This window comes from Somniosus microcephalus, unplaced genomic scaffold (genome assembly GCF_052327205.1).
Source record: "Somniosus microcephalus isolate GS21.2 unplaced genomic scaffold, FLI_Smic_1.0 unresolved_chr5, whole genome shotgun sequence".
In the NCBI taxonomy this organism is placed as follows: Eukaryota; Metazoa; Chordata; class Chondrichthyes; order Squaliformes; family Somniosidae; genus Somniosus; species Somniosus microcephalus.
The window spans coordinates 49,640,088-49,663,443 of record NW_028225183.1 but is presented as its reverse complement, the minus strand read 5'-3'; the positions used below and the strand labels follow the sequence as shown (position 1 = coordinate 49,663,443).

At 43.7% G+C, this 23,356-nt stretch overlaps 1 non-coding gene across 1 annotated transcript; it reads right to left on the bottom strand.

The window, feature by feature from the left end:
* Window positions 1–22,903: 22,903 nt before the first annotated feature.
* On the bottom strand, window positions 22,904–23,071 carry LOC147088203 (U1 spliceosomal RNA). Its single transcript, XR_015075457.1, has one exon. It is a non-coding gene; the product is annotated as a U1 spliceosomal RNA (small nuclear RNA).
* Between the last annotated feature and the right edge of the window lie 285 nt (window positions 23,072–23,356).

Below are 23,356 nucleotides of genomic sequence, written 5' to 3'. Positions count from 1 at the left end.
AAGGAAGTTGCGTGGTCAGCAGTTTGGTGGGAATAAGCTTGAGGGAGCAGAAAGTGTGTCTCATGAACAAGATGAGCTCGGAGTAGTCATGAGGGGAGGTCAGATAGAAACTGGAGAAAGATGTGAGGTCAGGGCACGGGCAGGGAGATCATTAAAGGAATTGTTGCCCTGTAGGCTAGGGGAAGGAAGGTCAGTGGCAGAGGCAGCTGAACGAATGGTCTCAATCTTAGAGACAAAGAGTTCCAAGAGCTTCTCACACTTGTTTTCGGATGTGAGGGTGGAGGAGGCGGGGAGATGGGTTCAAGAAGACAGTTAACATTGAAGATTTGATGCCGGGTTTGTCTTTGCATCCCAGAATTATTCTTCAATATTGAGCAATTATGGCAGACGAGTGCAGGGCCCGCTACTGCTTTATGTTGTCCAGCCAGGTCTGGCGGTGAATGTCTATAACCGTTGAATTCTGCGTCACTTGGATTAAGTGAGCGAAGATGAGAGCCATACCAGGGGGGACAGTGAATGTGAGAGTGAGTAATTGTTTTAATAGGAAGAAGATGGAGGCGAGGGTGTGGTTTAGCAGGTCCGTAGCTGCAGAAATGTCATGGTGAATGGAGGGACAAAGGCTGGAAAGTTGGGAGTTCAAGAGTGCAGTTGTATGAGTGCTGGATAGAGTTTTTTCCAGGTGCAGATACAAACGAGGTAGGTGGGGCTGGGGGGTTAGAAGAGGGAAGTTCATGCAGAGCGATACAAGAACGTGGTCAGAGATGGATTTATCTGCGATTGACACGTGTAAACCTTTCTCTTACTATGGCTTGGACTTCGTGAATGACGAATAAGCATACCAATGACAGACAAGTATTTGATCAATAAAATTGGTCTGTATTCACACCACAATACAAGATTCAAGTGTATGTTGCAATCAAAATGCACCAAATCTACCCTCACATAAAAGTATTTCCCAACAATTTACAAGCTACCTCTGAGTGACTTATATTCCAATCAACCATACATAAAGATATTTTAACAATATCTAACTCTATATCCGATTTTCATACATGGTCTTTTATCTCTGGTTGATCGGTCCATGATAAGTCATCAGTCAGAACATAGACTGGACTGCTTTCTCTGTTCATCTGTTCTTTTGTTCTGTATCTGTGTTCTGATTTCCAGCCTATGGGTAATTCTTTTATAACGTCTTCCTGCCGCCCCGCCTCGTATGTCACTGTCTATCACCACTGATAGGACAGTTTTACTCCAAACCTTCCCTGATTGGAGTTCCAATCGCATGACCCGTTCATGTGCCTGTGAGGTGTGTGGGGGCGGGTCTTCCTTGTCCGTCATGTACCTCCTTCCTGTCCCTGTCGTGGTCCATGTTGGCACAAACGACATAGATAGGACTAGGAAGCCGGTTCTGTTAAAGGAGTATGAGCAGCTAGGGGTCAAATTAAAAGACAAAACATCAAGGGTAATAATCACTGGATTATTACCTGAGCCACGATCGAATTTGGCTCGGACGAATAGAATTAGAGAGTTAAATGCGTGGCTCAAAGACTGGTGTGGGTGAAATGGGTTTTGCTTCCTGGGACACTGGCACCAGTACTGGGGCAGGAGGGAGCTGTTCTGTTGGGACGGGCTTCACTTGGCCAGTGCTGGGGCTAGAGTCCTGGCGGATCATATAACTAGGGCTGTAGAGAGGGCTTTAAACTAACTAGCCGGGGGGAGGTTCCAAGAGGGCCAATAATAAAAATGACAACAGAGAAGGTCATAGACTTAGGTAGCAGTGGGGAAATTAAAAACCAGAGCGTGTCAGGAAGGGGCAGAAGGTATGGAGTAAAAGGTAAAGTAATAAAAAGGGCAAAAGCAGGAACTACATGTCACAAAACATATTTGAATGTTCTATATCTGCATGCAGGTAGCATTCGTAACAAAATAGATGAGTTAATGGCACAAATAACTACATATGGGTATGATCTTGTGGCCATTACAGGATGACAATGCCTTGGAATTAAACATACCAGGTTATTTAACGCTCAGGGAGGACAGGCAGGAAGGAAGGGGAGGTGGGGTGGCTATGTTAATAAAGGAAGGAATCACTGTAATACAGAGAAATGATATTGGGTCAAAAGATCAGGATAATGAAACAGTTTGGGTGGAGATAAGGAATAATAAGGGGAAAAAATACCAGTCTATAGGCCTCCGAACAATTGAACTCTGTTGGACGGAGTATTAATCAGAAAATAGTTGAGGCTTGTAATAAGGGAACATCTCTAATTAAGGGGGATTTTAATTATCATATTAATTGGACAAATCAAATTGGGCAGGGCTGCCTTGAGGATGAGTTCATTGAGTGTATTAGGGATGGGTTTCTTGAGCAGTATGTAACTCAACCGACCAGGGGGCAAGCAACCTTAGACCTGGTCCTGTGTAACGAGACAGGATTAATTTAAAATGTCCTAGTATAGGATCCCCTTGGAATGAGTGCCCATAACATGGTTGAATTCCATATTCAAATAGAGGGTGAGAAGGTTGGATCTCAAACAAGCATGCTAAACTTGAATAAAGGAGACTATGAAGGTATGAGAGCGGAATTGAGTAGAGTATTTTGGGGAAATAGTTTAAAGGGTAAGACGATACATGATCAGTGGTGTACATTTAAAGAGTTATTTTACAACTTCCAAAAAAAATATATTCCACTGAGAAGAAAAGGGTGTAAAAGAAAAGACAGCCATCCATGGTAAAGTAAAGACATTAAGGATAGTATTCGACTAAAAACAACGGCATATAAGTTGCCAAATCTAGTGGGAGGATAGAGGATTGGGAAAACTTTAAATGACAGCTAAAAATAACAAAAAGATTAATTAAGAAAGGGAAGATAGATTATGAAAGTAAATTAGCAAAAAATATAAAAACAGATAGTAAGAGTTTTTATAGTTATATAAAAAGAAAAAGGGTGGCTAAAGTAAATGTTGGTCCCTTAGAGGATGAGACCGGAAAATTAATGGTGGGAAATATGGAGATGGCAAAAACACTGAATGAATATTTTGTATCCGTCTTTACAGTAGAGGACACCAAGAATAGCCCAACACTGGGCAAACAGGGGGCTATAGGGGGGGAGGAGCTAAACACGATCAAACTCACTAAGGAAGTGATACTGGGTAAAATAATGGGACTCAAGGCGGATAAATCACCGGGACCTGATGGCTTACATCCTATGGTCTTGAGGGAAGTGGCGGTAGGGATTGTGGATGCATTGGTAATAATTTTCCAAAACTCCCTGGACTCGGCAAAGGTCCCGGCAGACTGGAAACAGCTAATGTAACACCCTTATTTAAAAAGGGCAGTAGACAGAAGGCTGGAAACTATAGACCGGTTAGCATAATATCTGTGGTCGGTAGAATTTTGGAGGCCATTATTAAGGAGACAGTAAGAGGAAATTTGGATAATCATAATGTAATAGGACAAAGTCAGCATGGTTTTATGAAGGGGAAGTCATGTTTGACAAATTTGCTGGAGTTCTTTGAGGAAGTAACATATAGGGTGGATAAAGGGGAACCAGTGGACGTAGTGTATTTAGACTTCCAAAAGGCATTTGACAAGGTGCCACACAAAAGATTATTGCTTAATATAAAAAATCACGGGATTGGGATTATTATTCTGGCATGCATAGAGGATTGGCTATCTAACAGAAGGCAGAGAGTTGGGATAAATGGTTCATTCTCAGACTGGCAATCAGTAACTAGTGGTGTGCCACAGGGGTCAGTGTTGGGTCCCCAACTCTTTACAATCTATATTAACGATTTGGAGGAGGGGACCGAGTGTAACATATCAAAGTTTGCAGATGATACTAAGATGGGGGGGAAAATTAGTGAGTGAGGAGGACATAAAAAACCTGCAAGGGGACATAGACAGGCTACGTAAGTGGGCAGAGATTTGGCAGATGGAATGCAATACTGGAAAGTGTGAGGTTATGCACTTTGGCAGGAAAAGTCGTAGAGCAAGTTATTATCTTAATGGCAAGAATCTGGAAAATACTGAAGTAAAAAGGGATCTGGGGGTCCTGGTGCACGAAACTCAAAAGGTTAATATACAGGTGCACCAATTGATTAAGAAGGCCAATGGAATGTTGGCTTTAATTGCTCGGGGGATAGAATATAAAAATAGGGAGGTATTGCTTCAGTTGTACAAGGTATTGTTGAGACCGCACCTGGAATACAGCATACAGTTTTGGTGTCCATACTTAAGAAAAGACATACTTGCTCTCGAGTCAGTACAAAGAAGGTTCACTCGGTTAATCCCGGGGATGAGGGGATGGACATATGAGGAAAGGTTGAGTAGATTGGGACTCTAATTGGAGTTCAGAAGAATGAGAGGCGATCTCATAAGATTGTGAAGGGGTTGGATCGGGTGGAGGGGGGAGGATGTTCCCGATGATGTGTGAAACTAGAACAAGGGGGCATAGTCTTAGAATAAGGGGCTGCTCTTTCAAAACTGAGATGAGGAGGAACTACTTCACTCAGAGGGTGGTAGGTCCATGGAATATGCTGCCCCAAAAAGCTGTAGAAGCTACATCCTGACATAAATTTAAAACAGAAATAGACAGTTTCCTAGAAGTCAAGGGAATTAAGGGTTACGGGGAGCGGGCAGTAATTTGGACATGAGACTAGGTTCGGATCGGTCATGGCCCTGTGGGTAGCAGAGTGGGCCCAGGGGCCGTGTAGCCTCATCCTGCTCCTATTTCGTGTGTCTAATTCTGTTAGATTCAGGAGATGATTCTGTGATAGTAGATTGGCGGTTAGGATCAGATCAGCCATGATCTTATTGAATGGTGGAGCAGGCTCGAGCGGCCGATTGGCCTACTCCTGCTCCTATTTCTTATGCTCTTATGTTCTTCTCAAACAAAGGACCATATGCTGACCAAAGGCAAAGGACCCTGCTAACTTCCACCATTTTGTGTCTCCACAAACAAAGAACACATGTTGATTTCCTACATTTTGAATCCGCCTGTTACCATTTCTCAATTCATTCTAAACTTCGACCCCCACACGGTAGCAGCGGTTTCATTACAATTGTTAGAATCTTACAGTCCTCCCTTAAATGTCTCTCATGTTTATTCATGTGCAAACATTTCACCAGAGTTGGAGCAGTATGTTTTCCAATCGGACATAGTCCCTTTTATCCCCTATAATACAACATCTATTCCCCCATTTCACATTATTAAAGCTGATTCCGTAGCAGTTCCCTCGTTTGCTAAATTTTCTTCCCTCGTTCTTTTTTTGTTTACGTCTTGTCCACCTTCCCCATTCCCACATAAGTGCGATCACACACATTAACTGTAACCATAGCAGAACTTGTGAGCACTGTCTTAACCATGGAGCTCAGTCTATATGATAAATCCCAAATCCCACCAAGAAGTCCCCTCGTCCATTAACGAGGTTATTATCCTGGCATTAGCATCATTCCTCCCTTTTACTACTGAGAATATCCTTCCAATTCTCCAATCAGTTTCACAAACTCAGTGAGATTTTCATTTATCCAAGGTAACCCATATCCAAAAATGGCCATGTATTTCCCCAAATCTTCTACCGCAGTTGATGCCTTAACAAGCATTGGATTCTAATCCATTAAAGGCAGAATAGTTCTGTTCCCGATTTTTACTATCTTTTTATGTTTAATACACAAAATACTGTTAGATGCCAGACATATTGTAGTATTCTTTTGCACATATTTATATTTTGTTTCTGTGGTGGTTCATCAATAGACACACTCTACCTTATAAACAACGCTGGTATACTGTTTCGACCTTACGTCTGTGACCTGACACTGATACTTCGACATTCTTGTCAAGTTAAATCCGCATAACGGCTCTTCCTCAAAACAAAACATTATACATACACATGGTGGTTCTTCCTTGATTCATAAATCGATGTAATTTTACCTCATAAATCGATTGCTTATATTTAACAACATATCCGGGCGACGATGTATATTTATATAAAACACTATCTTACAGGAAACCCATTTGGCTACCTTATACACCCGCACGTGTGCCCAACGTTTGGACATTATGGGCATTCTTAATATGATTCCTATCAAGCTATCATCGCAAGTAGGATTACATTCGTGTGGGGTGACACGTACCACAGTTAGACTTCGCAACTGACACACTGTCACGTCTGGTTGATACCCTTCCGTTGCCTTAAGGTGTTCATCTTGCATCCAAATTGGAACCGTTCCCTCAGCTATTCTATTCAAATTCCTCCCTCTATTCTGTGCTGCCTGATCAGAGGCATTTCCATCCTCCTTTTCAAGTTTTTTATGGTCTGATTTTCCAACAACTTGATCAACCCTTGCATGTGAATTGCCAAGGTCATTTCTGCTTCTAATTGTATTACACTAAGCTATTCTGGTTTCTTAATGCCGTCTGTACTTTTCACTCAATTTTCCCAATTGATGGTTCAGGCTCATAATTTCCCCTGTATTTACTCATCCTGATGCAGTATTCCACGTTGTTGCTATACTATTGACCGCACTGTGCTTTCTCCTCTGTTCCGGGATTTCGGGGCTTGAGGCTCCTCCCCTGTTTTTATTAACTGCGCTTTTCTATCTCTAAGATAGTTCCTGGTGGGTTTACTGCACCGTGTTGTCAAGGCAAGACTAAGCACGTTGATAATAATCTCCATCGCACCTAATACAATATCATGTAAGATTGTTAACTCATGTGGAACCAATATCAATCCTTTAGTTGGAGCAGCGGATGGGGCGGGGCACTTTTTGCTGCCTTCATCGGGTGGCACTGGTTTCTCTTTCGCCTTTAATTGAATGGCTTCTTTTGACTATTCAGGACATTGAATATTATCATAACGATTTTCAATTTGTGGATCATCATGGGAGAAATTTTTGTTTACACACATACGTGTGATTAGCTGACCAGAAATTTGTCGTACAATTACTTGTCCCATCATAGAGTCATAGAGTCATAGAGTCATAGAGTTTTACAGCACAGAAAGAGGCCCTTCGGCCCATCGTGTCTGCGCCGCCCATCCATCCCTGTCCAGTCTAATCCCATTTTCCAGCATTTGGTCCATAGCCTTGTATGCAATGGCATTTCAAGTGCTCATCCAAATGCTTCTTGAATGTTGTGAGGGTTCCTGCCTCTACCACCCTTTCAGGCATTGAGTTCCACATTCCAACCACCCTCTGGGTGAAAAAGTTCCTCCTCAAATCCCCTCTAAATCTCCTGCCCCTTACCCTGAATCTATGCCCCCTTGTTATTGACCCCCCCACTAAGGGGAAAAGTTCCTCTTTATCTACCCTATCTATGCCCCTCATCATTTTGTACACCTCAATCAGGTCCCCCCTCAGCCTTCTCTGCTCCAAGGAAAACAACCCCAGCCTGTCCAGCCTCTCTTCATAGCTGAGGCGCTCCATCCCAGGTAACATCCTGGTGAATCTTCTCTGCACCCTCTCCAAAGCAATCACATCCTTCCTATAGTGAGGCGACCAGAACTGCACACAGTACTCCAGCTGTGGCCTCACCAGCGTTTTGTACAGCTCCATCATAACCTCCCAGCTCTTATATTCTATGCCTCGGCTAATGAAGGCAAGTATCCCATATGCCTTTTTAACGACCTTATCTACCTGCTCCGCTGCCTTCAGGGATCTATGTACATGTACACCAAAGTCCCTCTGACCCTCTGTACTTCCTAGGGTCCTACCACTCATTGTGTATTCCCTTGCCTTATTTGTCCGTCCAAAATGCATCACCTCGCACTTTTCAGGGTTAAATTCCATTTGCCACTTTTCTGCCCATCTGACCAACCCGTTTATATCGTCCTGTAGCCGGAGGCTTTCCTCCTCGCAATTTACCACCCCACCAATTTTTGTGTCATCTGCGAACTTACTGATCATACCTTTTACATTCTCATCCAAATCATTTATGTAGATCACGAACAACAAGGGACCCAGCACCGATCCCTGAGGTACCCCACTGGACACAGGCTTCCAGTCACAAAAGCAACCTTCAACCATCACCCTCTGCCTCCTGCCACTCAGCCAGTTTAGGATCCAACGCGCCAAGGCACCCTAGGGCTTCCTCCGTCTTTAGTCTTTTGTAACTGCCAAAAGCCCCCCTTTTATTTCTAATGCATTTTTGTATATCCCTTGTCATCCAAGGTTCCCTTTGCTTGTTGGTCCCACCCTTGACCTTTACAGGAACGTGTTGGCGTTGTACTCTCTCAATTTCCCTTCTGAAAGTCTCCCATTGTTTTGATGTGGATTTTCCTATAAGCAGCTGCTCCCAGTCCACTTTGGCCAGATCCTGCCTTATCATATTAAAATCGGCCTTCCCCCAATTAATGGGAGAGCCCAATTCCTCTTCCTTCCTCAATCTCAGGTTATTTGTGGTCTCACCCGGTGCAAACTGAAGTTCCAGGATCCTCCCATTTGGAATAGTCTCATTTGAGCATTGTAAACAAATCCTTTGTCCCTCATGCACCCTCTACTCCATTACCCTCACTGTCCAAGTATAACATGTTGGCCTAGAAATTCAGTCGCATTTGCGCCCACTTATTGGCTAAAGAGTGGTTTGCGCCGGAGGTTTTTTAGCGCCCGAAATTCAGTTGGTCCCTAACATCAGCATTAGCTGGTAGCGCTGCGCCGGCACCGATGATGTCATCGGTGTGCGCAGCGCCCCGGTTCCAATGCGATTCCGTGCCGACCGCCAAATTCAGTTGCGGCCGCCTCGCCCATGGCCTTGCAGCTCCGAGAGGCCGACGCATAAAGGTGGAGGGGCGGTCGGCCGCTTTCCCGGCAGCCGCCTGGCCGCACCTCCCTCCCCGGACTCCTGCACCACCCCCCCGCGGCATTGGTGTCTGACTCCCATGAGCCCGGCACTTCTCCGTGGTGCCGGGCTCATTTGCCGGGGGAATCCAGCGGTGATCTCACGGCTGCAGGCAGCTCCTCCTTAAGAGAAGGAGGAGGCCTGCAGTACCCCAGCCTGCCGCACTGCATCGGGTGCCGCAGCGGCAGCTGGACGCCTGCAATTGACTTTCATCACCCCAAGCGAGGCGGCCAAACCCTGCAATAGCGCCTGCCTCCGTCTTGGGGCTCTGCACAGGATGGTGGTCCCTGACCCTGCACAGGATTGTGGACCCTGACCCTGCACATGATGATGGTCCCTGACCCTGCACAGTATTGTGGTCCCTGAGCCTGCACATTATTGTGTTCCCTGAGCCTGCACCGGATTGTGTTCCCTGCATCTGCACAGCATGGTGGTCCCTGACTCTGCACAGGATGGCGGTGCCTTACCCTGCACAGGATTGAGGTCCCTGACCCTGCACAGGCCTGGACACTGCTGCTGCTTGCTGTGTTCCTCCTTATCCCTGAGCAAGACCCTGATGCCTTGGTCTCCCTGGATCATCATCCCACAACATCACACTCACGTCCAACCCTGCACTCAGGGTTCTGAGATCAGAACATTTCCATTCTCCTTTTTCCTTCCCAATTTACTTCTTTGGTGGCGCTTCATCTGATTAATTTGTAACCATTTGATCCTCTTCGGTAACTGAGCTGCATATACCAGGGGACAATCTTTATCAATAATGTTATGAGGTCCCTTGGATAATGGTTCAAAAACTCCCACTCTCAAATAGTTTCGTACTATTACCTGGCACCCTACTGCACACTCCTGGGGTATACTCATAGCCAAGTATAATCGGTTGCGATGGTGTGCGTTTCCAATGTTGTGGGCGGTCCTTTAGTTCAATTCCTTTAAAGTTCCCCACAGGTTGCTCAGAGATTTGTCCCGAGGCACCTCCTTGATTTGTTTATCAGGCAGTGTGGGGACCAATAATTGTGAGGTGTTTTGCATGGGTCTCCCCGTTACCAATTCATGACGAGAGTGACTCGTTCCTTTGGTTTTGTTACTGTGTATCCACATAAGGATTATACGAATTACCTCATCCCACAATAGTTTAATTCCTTTTGTAAGGCCAACTTCAATGTAAGGTTCATTCATTCCACAAACCCCCGATGATTATGGGTTGTGGGTCACATGACATTCATTTCCTTTCAATTCCTAACTATTTCAGTGTGGCTTACCGCACGAGGAAGTCCCCTGCTGGAGAATATTCCTTTAAGTAGGGTCTTGGCCATCCAGCGAGCTGTGGCCACCTTGCACGGGAAGACTTCTACCCTCCTGGAAGTATTGCACCATCAACACTGAACTGGCCCAGCTTCTTAAAAGAAAAAATTTCAGACAATCCTTTGGGGCTTTCCTACAAACCCAATGGGTTAATTCGTCAATTCCTGATTCCCTTCTGTCAATGTGGGGAAACATTCTGTCAAATTAAAGAAACTTCAATTTAATAATGCTGAATATCACTAAAATGTATTCATCAATAAAAAGTTATTGTGTAGTGAAAAAAAAAGCCCAGCTGTCCGCAGAAAGGAGTAATGCATTTGCCGGTTTGTAAGATGGTGGAGCAAATTGTCAGACGCATGCAATTGCATCACTTCAATTTAATTGGTTAGTTGGCGTTTCTTTTCAAAAGAAGACAAACCAGATACCATTTATAACTCGTCAATAAAATAATGTTACTTTTGCAAAATCTTTTGCTTTGAAAATCTATGTTATGATCCACTTCAGCAGGTAAAAGCATCAGACTTCATAAACATTCTGTGATAAACTCCAGGCACAATAGCATTTCCTTTTATCTTCTTGATCAGAAATACTTGAAATATATCATAAATTTCGAAAATACCAATTGTTGAGGTGATTGTCTCATGTCCAGATCTAGCGGCTTTAACACAATTTACACCAACCAGAATTTCACGGTGGCCACAAAAAAAGTCTGCTTTTAAAGTCGTTAATTAACCTCAATAACTCCAATTCAATTCAAACCAATATCTTAAACTAATCATTACCACTTGAAAAGAGGGAGGAGCTTCCCGTAGCTTGAAGCTTAAAAACATTCATGCACGTTTTTTCAAACATCACTAAACTGGAATTCGAAAAGGGGCAGAAACTTTCCTTTTCTGCTAAACACATTTCACCATCCTACATGCAACAAAGGGTTAAACGGATTCAGCTCCAGGCACAGAAAAGTGGGTGGAGCTAAATCAAACGCAATGGACACTTTCTTTCAAAAACAGACTTTCAGATAAAAGGAATGCAGTAGCTTAAAACTTCCACACATTAACACAGACTTTCACACAAAAGAAAATCCAGCATTCTTTAAGGTTCCTTTCACTCACCAAATCTTGTGCTACATTTGTCTCGGCACAAACGCTGATAGTTTGTGTTGATAATACATTAATTTTCCTTTTTTCCCTTCTATTAAATTGACATCTGAGTAGCTTTTCATGGCTTCCCAAAACATTGTTTTCTTCCTTCCTTTGCTGAGTTTTCAGATTGCAACTTCGATGTTTATCTCTCTTTATCTCCGACTCTCATTCTGCTGTTCTGTATTATTTTTACATTCAGTATGTTCCCCACGAGCAGTCCGTTCTTCTAACTCTTTAACAAGTGGTTCGGCACTGCTTCCCTGTCGCTCCCATTTCGTTTCAGTTGGTCAATCTATCTGGTTTATTCTTCCACCACTTTCTTATTTTGAAGTGATTGCCTTTGATAGGCTAACAGCCATATCGCCTTTTACCATGCCTTATTTCCTAAGCGACCTTCTGTACATTCCTTTCCTTGTTTTGCTTCCAAATTTTGCCCTTGCTTATCCTCCATTGTGATTAAAAAAACGCTTTTTCACTCAAGATCCCTTCGTGGTCGCCAATCTGTAAGACTTTCTCCTACTGCTGTTCGGACCTCGAGAATTACAAGGATGAATAGCAATGACAGATACGTTTGTTATCTATAAAACTGGTCTTTACCCACACTACAGTTTTTTAATTCATGCGTACATAAAAGTATCTGAGCCATATATACGCCCTATATTTTATTGATTACTGCATACATAAAAGTACACCAGCAATATCTATGTTCTACAATTTATTAATTCAAGCGTACATATAAGTACCCTACCAATATATATGCCCACAGTTTAATAAGTGATGCGTACATTAAAGTTCCCCAGCAATACATACGCTCTATGTCTGACTTCCATACATACATTCCTCCACGTGTGATCAATCCGAGTTGCTGGTAGCTTTCAACAGTTGACTGGACAGTCAAATAGATTCCTTTGTTCTGAGTTTTCACGCTGCTTTACCTTCCCTTTATAATGTTCTCCTGCATGGGTCCCTCGTGTCTTTTATCTCTGCCTTCCTCTGACAGGTCAGTTTCTCCACCTACTTTCCCTGATTGGTGTTCCTTCTGCATGATATGCTCATGTCCCTTTGATGTCTGTGGAGGGCGGGACTTTCTCCTCACCCTGTGTACCCCCTTCCTGTCCATGTGGTCTCACAAACGAAGGAAAACATACAGACCCCCTCCATTTTGAATGCAGACAAACAAAGGATCGCACACTCATCTCCTCCCTTTTGAAGCTGTCCACCATCATTTCACAGTTCGTTCAAAATTTCGACCTCTACAGAGTAGCAGCGATTTTTTTTAAGTATAAAGCAGCTTACATATTAGGTGGGGTGGGGAGGAGCTGAGGATATTTGCTGGGCTGGAAAGGATCAGAAGATGTTAGGTGGGGTGAGCAGGAGCTGCGAATATTACGTGGCATGGGGAGGAGCTGAGGGTATTGTGTGGGGTGGAGAGGTGTTGAAGATATCAGGTGGGGCGGGCAGGAGCTGAGGATATTAGGTGGGGTGGGGAGGTGCTGAAGATATTAGTTGAAGTGGGGGGAGCTGAGGATATTAGGTGGGGTGGGTATGAGCTGAGGATTTTGGATGCATTAATTGTTACCGTAAGTCGGAAAGAGAGATACATTGCCAATCTCTCACACAGTTGTAGATATCTTCCTTTATCAATTATTATTGATTTTATTCACTACAACTGATGCTTCACTTCAAATATTGAAGAAACATTTCCCAAAAAGACATCTCACAATTAGAAAAATTGCAGAATGTGCTGTTAAGTGGCACGTGAACTTTAACATCGATGAATTCAATGCGGAGCATTTTGGTAGGTAAATAGAAACATCATGATGGCAATGTGGTTAATGTTGCGGATATGGACTTTCCAAAGGCGTTCGATAAAATATCACATAATAAACGTTTTCATAAAATTTTAGGCCATGCGATTCAAGCGACAGGGCAGTATGGATAGCAAATTGGCAAAGTGACAGAAAACAGAGTGTGGTGAGCTGTTGTTTTTCAGACAGGAGGGAGGTATACCCCAGGGGTCGCTGTTTGCTTACTGCTCTATATGAGACATATTATTGATTAGAGTTGAGTATAAACAACATAATATTATATTTTGCACATGAAACAAAATTCGGAAATGTAGTACACAATAAGTGTGGTGTATGTGCCTTTAAGAGCAATTATGGAGTATGTGCCTTTAAGAGCACCAGGTGTGCGTAGTGCCGGTAATTGCCACTTGGGCTATATAAGCCTGTGTATTGTGTATATCCTTTAGAAACCCCCCCCAGACTTGCTTAGTAAATACCTATGAACCAACTCCTGTCTTCAGTGTCTTTATCTACACACGGACACTACAGTGGAGACGAAGTGGAAACGGACTTACCTGCAATTCGGCAGCACCTCAAAGACATCGATTCCTCCAGCGTCCAGAAGACTCAAGGAAGTAAGAGAAACTGTGGTTTCACCAGCTGGCCAAGCTGGTGACAGGTACTGCACTAGTCCTTCCTGGGTGTCAGGCTGGAGCTCCAGCGGCGGGCTCTACAGCTAAGACAGGCAGCGAAATCGGAGGCAAGAAATAACGGACTGGGAGGGTGCACTCGAGAGACGGCCGGTGCGGCAAGCAGGTCAGCGTTTAGACCTCCGTCGGGAACGAGTCTCCAACAGTGAATAAACGGAAACCACAGTAAAACAGCATTGTTATCGGTAGCAGCGGCGGGAAAGCGCGGGAAGCGCCATATCGTTGCTACAGAGAAAAAAAAAAGCGCGGGAAGCGCCATATCTTTTCTGAAATGCCTAAATCTGGTAATATTGAGGCTTTTGATGGCGAAATAGAAGATTGGACCACATAACTGGAAAGAGTAGAGGTTTATTGCACTGCAAATGGAATAACAGATGAAAAAAAAGCTTCAGTACTTCTGAACTTAATGGGCGCGAAGACATACGGGCTGTTACGAAATTTAATCACTCCAGCCAAACCAAAGGACAAGACTTTTAAAGAAATTGTTGATACCCTGCAGGAGCATTTAAACCCAACACCGCTGCTGATAGCGGAACGATTCAAGTTCTTCAAGAGAAATCAACACAAGAATGAAAGTAACGCTGATTACCTAACCGAATTAAGAAAGCTATCAAAGTACTGCCAATTCGGAGCAGGACTATCGGATTATCTTCGAGACAAATTTGTTTGCGGTCTCTTAAGTGAAGGAACACAAAAAAGACTGCTTTCTGAAAAAGATTTAACATTGGACAAAGCTTTCAGTATGGCTGCATCATACGAAGCAGCAGCAAAAGGAGCTGCAGAGATACAACAAGAGACACAGGACTTCGGCACCCATAAAATGACACAGGAGTTCGGAAGATGTTATCGCTGCGGCAGATCCACCCATAACCAGAGGGACTGCTGGTTCAAGGGCAAAGCATGCAGGCAATGTGGTAAGATTGGACACATTGCACGCGTATGCCAATCTGGACAAAATAAATCCACTGACAGAAAACAAAAAATCAATAAAGAAAAGTACAGGAAGGTACAAATGATGGCAGATGTAGCTCCGAAGACCAGAATAGTGATAGCGACTCCGGAAACAAGAGACTAAGCTGTCTCAAATTACATAATGTACTTGCCAAAGAGGATTACCAAACCATTTGGGTTACCCTCACAATAGCAGGGTCCCCAGTTAAAATGGAGCTAGATACAGGATCAGCTCTAACCGTAATAAATCGACGAGATTACGAGAGGCTATTTTCGCATATGCCTCTAAAAGACACATCCATTAGCTTAAAAACATATACGGGGCAGAAAGTCTACCCCAAAGGAAAAATAAGGGTGCCTGTGGTATACAACGGCAAAGAAATACAAAAGTTGTATTTATACATTCTACAAGATGGTGGTCCACCGTTGTTGGGATGTGAATGGATAAGGAAGATACGTTTAGACTGTGCACTCCATTCAGGCACTGACGGTGACCAGTAAGGAAAAAAACAATGATGACATCATACCTGAACGATTAAAAGACATCTTGGCAAACGCCAAAGAAGTGTTTCAAGAGAAACTAGGAACCTTGAAAGGCATCACCGCCTCAATAAAAGTGCAAGATACAGCAATTCCAAAAAATTTTAAAGCAAGACCGGTGCCATACGCAATACGTCCGGCAGTCGAGGCAGAGCTGAAGAATTTGGAAAAGGCAGGCGTATTATCCAAAATAGATTGGAGCGAATGGGCAACACCCATCATTCCAGTCATGAAAAAAATATTGAAAAATAACTCTGAGGAACAGAAAAAAATTCGCATCTGTGGGGACTTTAAGGTGACTGTAAACCCGGTCCTTCACACGGTACAGTATCCTCTTCCGAGGATAGAAGATATTTTCGCCTCACTATCCGGAGGGAAACGTTTCACAAGAATTGACTTGGCACAGGCATATCTACAGATGGAGGTTGAGGAGACCTCTAAAAAGTATCTCACAATAAACACACACAAAGGCATGTACCAGTACAATCGACTGGTTTTTGGAATAGCATCAGCTCCAGCTATCTGGCAAAGAGCTATGGAGCAAGTCCTGCAAGACATTCCGGGGGCTCAATGCTACCTAGACGACATCCTTATAACAGGAGAAAAGGACAACGAGCACGTTGCCAATTTGGAGCAGGTGCTCATTAGGCTGAAAGAACGGGGCCTACGAGCAAATCGCCCCAAGTGCGAATTTTTCCAAAATCAGATATCATATTGTGGCCACATAATTAATAAGGAAGGGTTGCATAAGTCACCTGAAAAAATTGGAACAGTTATAAAAGCCCCAGCACCTGAAAATGTTTCACAATTAAGGTCATTCCTGGGATTAATAAATTACTATCATAAATTTTTACCGAACTTATCAACTATTCTACACCCTCTTAATGATCTTCTACAGACAGGAGTGATTTGGAAATGGAATGAAGACTGTAAACGTGCCTTCCATAAATGTAAAGACTTAATCACATCCGAGAAAATTTTGGCTCATTACAACCCATCACTACCAATCAGACTGGCGTGCGATGCATCCCCTTACGGCATAGGAGCGCTATTGTCCCATAGATTCCCTGATGGCTCGGAACGGCCGATAGCTTTTGCGTCACGCTCATTGAACTCAGCTGAGCGTAACTATGCCCAGATAGACAGGGAAGCACTCAGCCTGGTATGGGGAGTGAAGAAATTCAACCATTACCTACATGGACAAAAATTTACCTTGCTGACTGACCATCAACCCCTCATCTCCATATTCAACCCGAAAAAAGGTGTCCCCATTATGACGGCACAAAGACGACAGAGCTGGTCCCTTTTTCTAGGGGCACACCAATACAACATTGAATACAAAGGGTCAAAACAGCATGGGAATGCTGACGGTTTATCACGCCTACCGTTGCCAACGATAGAAGAGGCACCTACAGTAGACCCAGTAGAGATATTCCACTCTACCATAGTGGAATGTCTACCGGTGACAAATTCTGCCATTGAAAGGGAGACAAGAAATGACCCTACTCTCTCCGGGTCTACGATTTAACAGTGAAGGGATGGCCAGCACATGGCGAACCACTGTTGCCAGCATTCTCGCAAAGAAGAGAACAGCTGTCAGTGTGCAGAGGAAACTTGATGTGTGGATCCAGAGTGGTGATTCCACCCGAACTCCAGGATAAAGTGCTAAAGGAGCTTCACGAGGGGCATCTGGGTGGAGTGAAAATGAAGAATCTAGCTAGGGCGTTTGTATGGAGGCCAGGTATCGATGGAGACATCGAAGACATAACCAAGAGCTGCCTAGGATGCCAGAAGGTCCAAAATGTTCCGCCACAGGCCCCTCTACATCCATGGGAGTGGCCCTCATCTCCCTGGCAAAGGGTGCATATCGACTTTGCTGGTCCATTTATGGACTCAATATTCTTAATCGCAGTTGATGCACACTCCAAGTGGCCGGAGGTAATAAAGATGACCTCCACCACCACGGAAAAAACCATCACAGTATTAAGGACCATATTTGCCAGGAATGGGCTGCCGGAGCAGTTATGTTCTGATAATGGACCGCAATTTCTGTCCGAAGAATTCAGAAAGTTCTTAAAGAACAATGGGGTAAAGCACTACACGTCTGCCCCATACCATCCCGCCACCAATGGATTGGCTGAAAGCTTTGTCCAGACCTTCAAGAAGGCCATCAAGGCCATGGGTAATGAAGACATAAAACTTCAGCACCAGGTGGATAACTTCTTATTTGCATATAGGAATGCAACGCATATGGTTACTAACCAAACTCCCGCCATGATGTTCTACAATAGAAACCTAAGATGCCGGCTGGATTTGGTCAAGCCCAACATCCGAAGGGATGTGGAGAACCGGCAGTTTCAGGGCATGAATGAAAGGCCAACTAGGGTCTTCCAGATAGGCCAACCGCTTTTGGCCCGGGACTACCGTACCGAGAAATGGCAGCCTGGAACTATCTGCACACGATTAGGACCACTGATGTATACCGTGGACATCGGAGACAGCATAATAAGGCGCCATGCTGACCAAATCATCAAGTCATCCGAAAAGGGACAACCTACACCACCACTCTATACATCTAACGATGAAGTAGAGATACCCATATCTACCTCCGATCCGGTGATACTGGAGCCCGATGAACCCGACACGGCCTTCAAGCCGAATCAGCCTTGCCAGAAGAACCTACTACACCACCAGAAACTACTACACCCCCGAGGCGTTATCCGAACCGAGTCAGGAAGCCTCCTGAGAGACTAACTTATAATTAATTAATACAGCAATGTATATTATTTTGCATATAACATGTAATTAATAATTACTTAAAATATGATGTACTAGTTAGCTGAAAGGGGAGGAATTGTGGTGTATGTGCCTTTAAGAGCAATTATGGTGTATGTGCCTTTAAGAGCCCCAGGTGTGCGTAATGCCGGTAATTGCCACTTGGGCTATATAAGCCTGTGTATTGTGTATATCCTTTAGAAACCCACCCCCAGACTTGCTTAGTAAATACCTATCAACCAACTCCTGTCTTCAGTGTCTCTATCTACACACGGACACTACAATAAGGAGGACAGTAACAGAATTCAGGAGGACGTAGACTGACTGGTAAAATAAGAACATAAACAACAGGAGCAGGAGTGGACCATTTGGTCCGTCGAGCCTGCTCCACCTTTCAATACGCTCATGGCTGAGCTTCGGTTAAAAGCACATTCACGCAACACCTAATAACTGAACAACATTCCCGCATATACAGTTGTCTCCTTACTCAGTTTACTGCTATATTTTGCATTAATTGAATGAAATATCAATGGAGCTTAAATTAGACCCTAAATTCCCAGCAAATCCATCGAGCAGAGAAGTTAAGAGGAGATTTGTTCGAAGTGACCAAAATATTTAATTGCTTTTACCGAGTAAACAAATAGCAACTGATTCCAGTGGCAGTGGGGTCGGTAATCAGTGGACACAGATTCAATGTGATTGGCAAAAGAACCAGAGACGACTTGAGCAGGATTTTTTTTTAAAGAGTTGTGATTTGGAATGCTCTGCCTGAAAGGATGGTGGAAGCAGAGAAAATAGTAACATTCAAAATGGATTTGAAAAGTATACTTGATTTTTTTTAAATACTGGGGAAAGAGCAGATGAACAAAGAATTAAAATCAGTATCGCTGGTCAGCAAAGCAAGTAAAATGTTAGCAAGGAACTGGGGTTGATTTCTAATTCAATAGAATTCAATAGCAGTGAAGGTAGCACAAGTTCGGAGGCAGAAGTCTTGCATTTCTAAAGCACCTTTCACCAGCACCGGATGTGTCAAAGCGGCTTACAGCCAATGTAAAACGTTCTGAAGTGTAGTCACTGTAGTAATGTAGGAAACGGGGCAGCCAATTCGCGTACAGCAAGCGCCCAGAAAGAGCAATGTGACAATGACCAGATAATCTGTTTTAGTGATGTTGATTGATGGATAATTACTGGCCCAGGAAAACAGGGATCACTCCCCTGCTCTTCTTTGAAATAGTGAGATGGAATCTGTTGCATCGACCTGAGAGAGCAGTCCGTTTAACGTCTCATTCAAAAGATGTCACGTCCGAAACTGCAGCACACCCTCAATACTGCCCCTCCGACAGTGCAGCGCTCCCTCAGTACTGCCCCTCCGGCAGTGCAGCGCTTCCTCAGTACTGCCCCTCCGACACTGCAGCACTCCCTCAGTACTGCCCCTCTGACACTGCAGCACTCCCTCAGTACTTCACTGGAGTGTCTGTCTCGATGTGTGTGCTCAAGCCAGCAGTAAATGTAGCCTCACACGGTGCAACGACGTGTTCCAGTTCAATATATACATTCATAAAATCAATTCTCAATTGTTTCTTTAATCCCAATAGCATTATTTATTTCCAATGAGTTGGAAACAGGAATACGATCCATTTACATTTTGTTATCATTTTACGTGAAATTAATACTCGTAAAAGTATTGGAGTGGGAATGCACCGGATAACAGCACTGCTGGTAATATTTGTGGAATATTTTCTTGCAGCCAAAGCGCACATTGACAAGCTGGAACTGTGTGGGACTGAATCCTCAGGGGAAAAAACAGTTATAGACTTCGTCCCTGGGTGGACTCGAACCACCAACCTTTTACTCAACAGCCGAACGTGCTAGACAATTGCGCCAGAGAAAAAGATACGAAGTCCTTTTGCAAGGCATCCTAAACCAGGCTGTCGGTGAGTTGAAGCTTCAGATTGCTCCGATCAGGATGGTACTTGTCCAATGTCAGTTTTACTGTTACAAAATAAAGGGTGGGACATTGATTGTGGATAACTGGCAGCAGTCTGGTCCCGCACACTGCAGACACATCCATGTCACATCTAACCATCTCTCCTGCAACCGGCGCGGTCTCCCTTCGAGACATTCGGTGCCCTGTCTTTGTAAAAGTATTCTGATTGTCCAGAAGCCGGTATTAGGTTTTAATTCTGATCTGCAGTAACGAGAATCTTTTAAATGGCTCTGATCAGTTAAATTCCCCGTTAACTTCAGAGTAAAGGTGCCAGTATCTTAAACCAGGGAAAGGTGCACTGATCGTCCTAGGACAGTCGGGCATTTGCATCTACATTCTCCTCTCATTCCATTTCCCAAAACGTTTCCAAAGATTCACAAAACCCCTAACTGTGTTTCCTTTGTTATTTCATTCCAATTTCCTGCTTCAGGCTGGCCGAGCTGTCGAAAACGCTTTGTTTAGGTTATAGTTTTCTCTGGGCGTGGATTCGAATTCCTCTTTTGATATGCGATTTTTTTAAATTTTACAGTTAATTATATCTTGTGGAATTAGCTACAACTGATTGTTTTCAGCCCAGTTCATTCGTCATTCGGTAAAGTGATGCAAAATACATTTCCTTGCCTTCTGTAAAATGCCAGCTGTTTCAAAAAAGGTCCGCAGGGAATGACTAGCCCTTCTTGTCAACAATCGGAATGAGGCACTTTAAATATTTACAAGCCCACATTTAACTGCAGCTCATATTGTCAGAACAGTCACGCTAATCATTAGTCTTCCAGGTATCTTCTTGAACTGCATCTCTATAACAAACATAGCTTTTCACATCACGGCTATCGATCAGTTCATTGCCAGTGTGAAAATGCAACATTTGAAACATAGCAACGTCTGCAAGACTGGAATCAGAGAATGCCTGGGCCGTGGGCTGTGATAAATTATCTGGTGCATTAAGATATTCATCAAGCCTGAGCCCTTCCTGTATTGCTCAGTAGCCCACTGAGTGAGGAAATAAGAGACCACATACCGGGGAGGGGCCTGGGCATTTTCAGTTTTGTGCTGAAGATTGAACTTGACAAAATGTCAGCTTGGCTCGGGATCAGTGCGGCTTAGTGCGACTTCGGCCCTAGCCCCCTTCACAAGTCACCAGTGCCGAGAAAACAACGGGGAATTTTACACATGTGTTGTATTCTGTAACTTTAAATGAACATTTCAGTGCATTTCACGCTATGTCCAACACTGTGAGGTCCCCAATGGTGTATCATCTTTGTATCTTTATGAATATTCCAGCTTTACTCCGGCGGGCCAAAGAACCAAATTAGAGGGACCATTGCCTACAACTCTCCGAGATCATATAATAGAATGGCTGCAGCACAGAAGGAGGCCATTCGGCCTGTCGTGCCCGTGCCGACTCTCTGAAAAAGCACTTCAGCTAGTCCCACTCCCACACCCTTTCCCCGTAGCCCTGCAATTTTTTTCCTTTCAGGTCCATATCCAATTCCCTTCTGAAAGCCACAATTGAATCTGCCTGCAGCCCCCTTTCAGGCAGTGAATTCCAGATGCTATCCACACGCTACATAAACTATTTTCCCTCATGTTGCCTTTGATCTCTGTGCTCCTGCAATTCGGGCCTCTTGTGTGTTCCTATGTTATTTGCTTCACCGTTGAGAGGTGTGCTTTCAGCTGCCTAGGCCCTAAAATCAGGAACTCCCTCCCGAAACAGCGCCACTTCTCTGTCTCTCCTCCTTTAAGATGCTCCTTAAAACCTAACTTTTCGACCAAGCTTTTGGTCATCCATCCTAATATCTCAAATACAAATGCAAAATACTGCGGATGCTGGAAATCTGAAATAAAATCCGAAAATGCTGCAAATACACAGCAAGTCAGGCAGCATCTGTGGAGAGAGTACTAGAGTTGTTGGAGAGAAGAGCAGAGCTTCATCAATGTGGGCATTCTTTAAAGAGAAGTGGCAGTGAATTAAACACTAATACGTTTCTGACGAAGGGTCATCGACCTGAAACGTTAACCCTGTTTTTCTCTCTCCACAGATGCTGCCTGACCGGCTGAGTATTTCCAGCATTTTTTGTTTTTATGTCCTAATATCTTCTTGTGCGGCAGGGTGTGAATTTTTTTTTGATAACGCTCCTGTGGAGTGCCTTGGGACGTTTTACTGCATTAATGGTGCTATATAAATACAAGATAACAAGTCAATAAGGAGAAATTGTTTCCAGTGTCAGTTACAGTGGCAATAGATTTTAGAAAATTTGCAAAATAACCAGTAGGATATTTCCCCGACTCCCCCTCGAGCAGGTGAAAAAAAGTGATGCAGAAAATTGTTGTGAGTCCCTGCAATGCTCTGCCTGAAAGGGTGGTTGAAGCAAATTGATTAGTAATGTTGAAAAGATCATTTGGATAACATTTGAGGGTAAAATAATTGCAGGGATTTGGTGAAAAAACAAAGGAGTATGATTAATTGGATAGCACTTTGAAAGAGCCAGCAGCGGTACTATGGGCCGAATGACCTGGTTCTGTGCAGTATCATTGTTTCTGTCGTTAACATTTTGCCAAAGTGCAGAGTTGGCAGGCAGATTTGAAAATTTGGTTGTACGCGGTGTGGACTTGTAAGTATGAATAATTTTGGATTTTTTGTGCAAAATATGTCATTTCTTAGTTGTAAGGATGAATATCAATGTGAGCGTAGAGAGAAATTGAAATGTGAGCTTTGGGAATCGCTTATCAGGCGATTTGAACAGGCTGTGTTTTGGAGAAAAGCCGTTTTGTATCTCAGATCCCTCTGTCGGGAATAAAGCAAAGGTAGGATTGAAAGCAAAATAACACTGCATTTGAGAGCTTAGTTGAAAATGTAACACTAATTGTAAAGCCAGGGGAGAGCACGAACGCAGTCCCCCACTATGACAAATTTTGCAGTCGGGTATCTCGCATTTGGGGAACATCACAGGCGTCAGCACACCCAAAGTGCAATGAGCTAGCCTCGTCGGGGGAAAACCAACTTCATGACCACCATCTTCTCTCCCCCGCCAAATAAGTATGCTTTCCATTGACACACATTGCCTCGCCACATAATTCACTGCCTCTTACCGTCTCAACGACTCATTTTTGTAATTCAAAATTCCCCTTCATTCAGAATGTGCTGCTGTTTTCTCATGTCGGTTCTGCTAAAATATTGCAATATAAAATGATATACACTTTGACAAAGCGCTGCAATAATAAAGAGCCGGACAGGCATATTTGAATTTGAACTTAAAAGGAAACGAACGCTCACTCAATATCTTTTGCTCAGGCCACGGAAAGTTTTCTGGAAATAAATCTCTCCT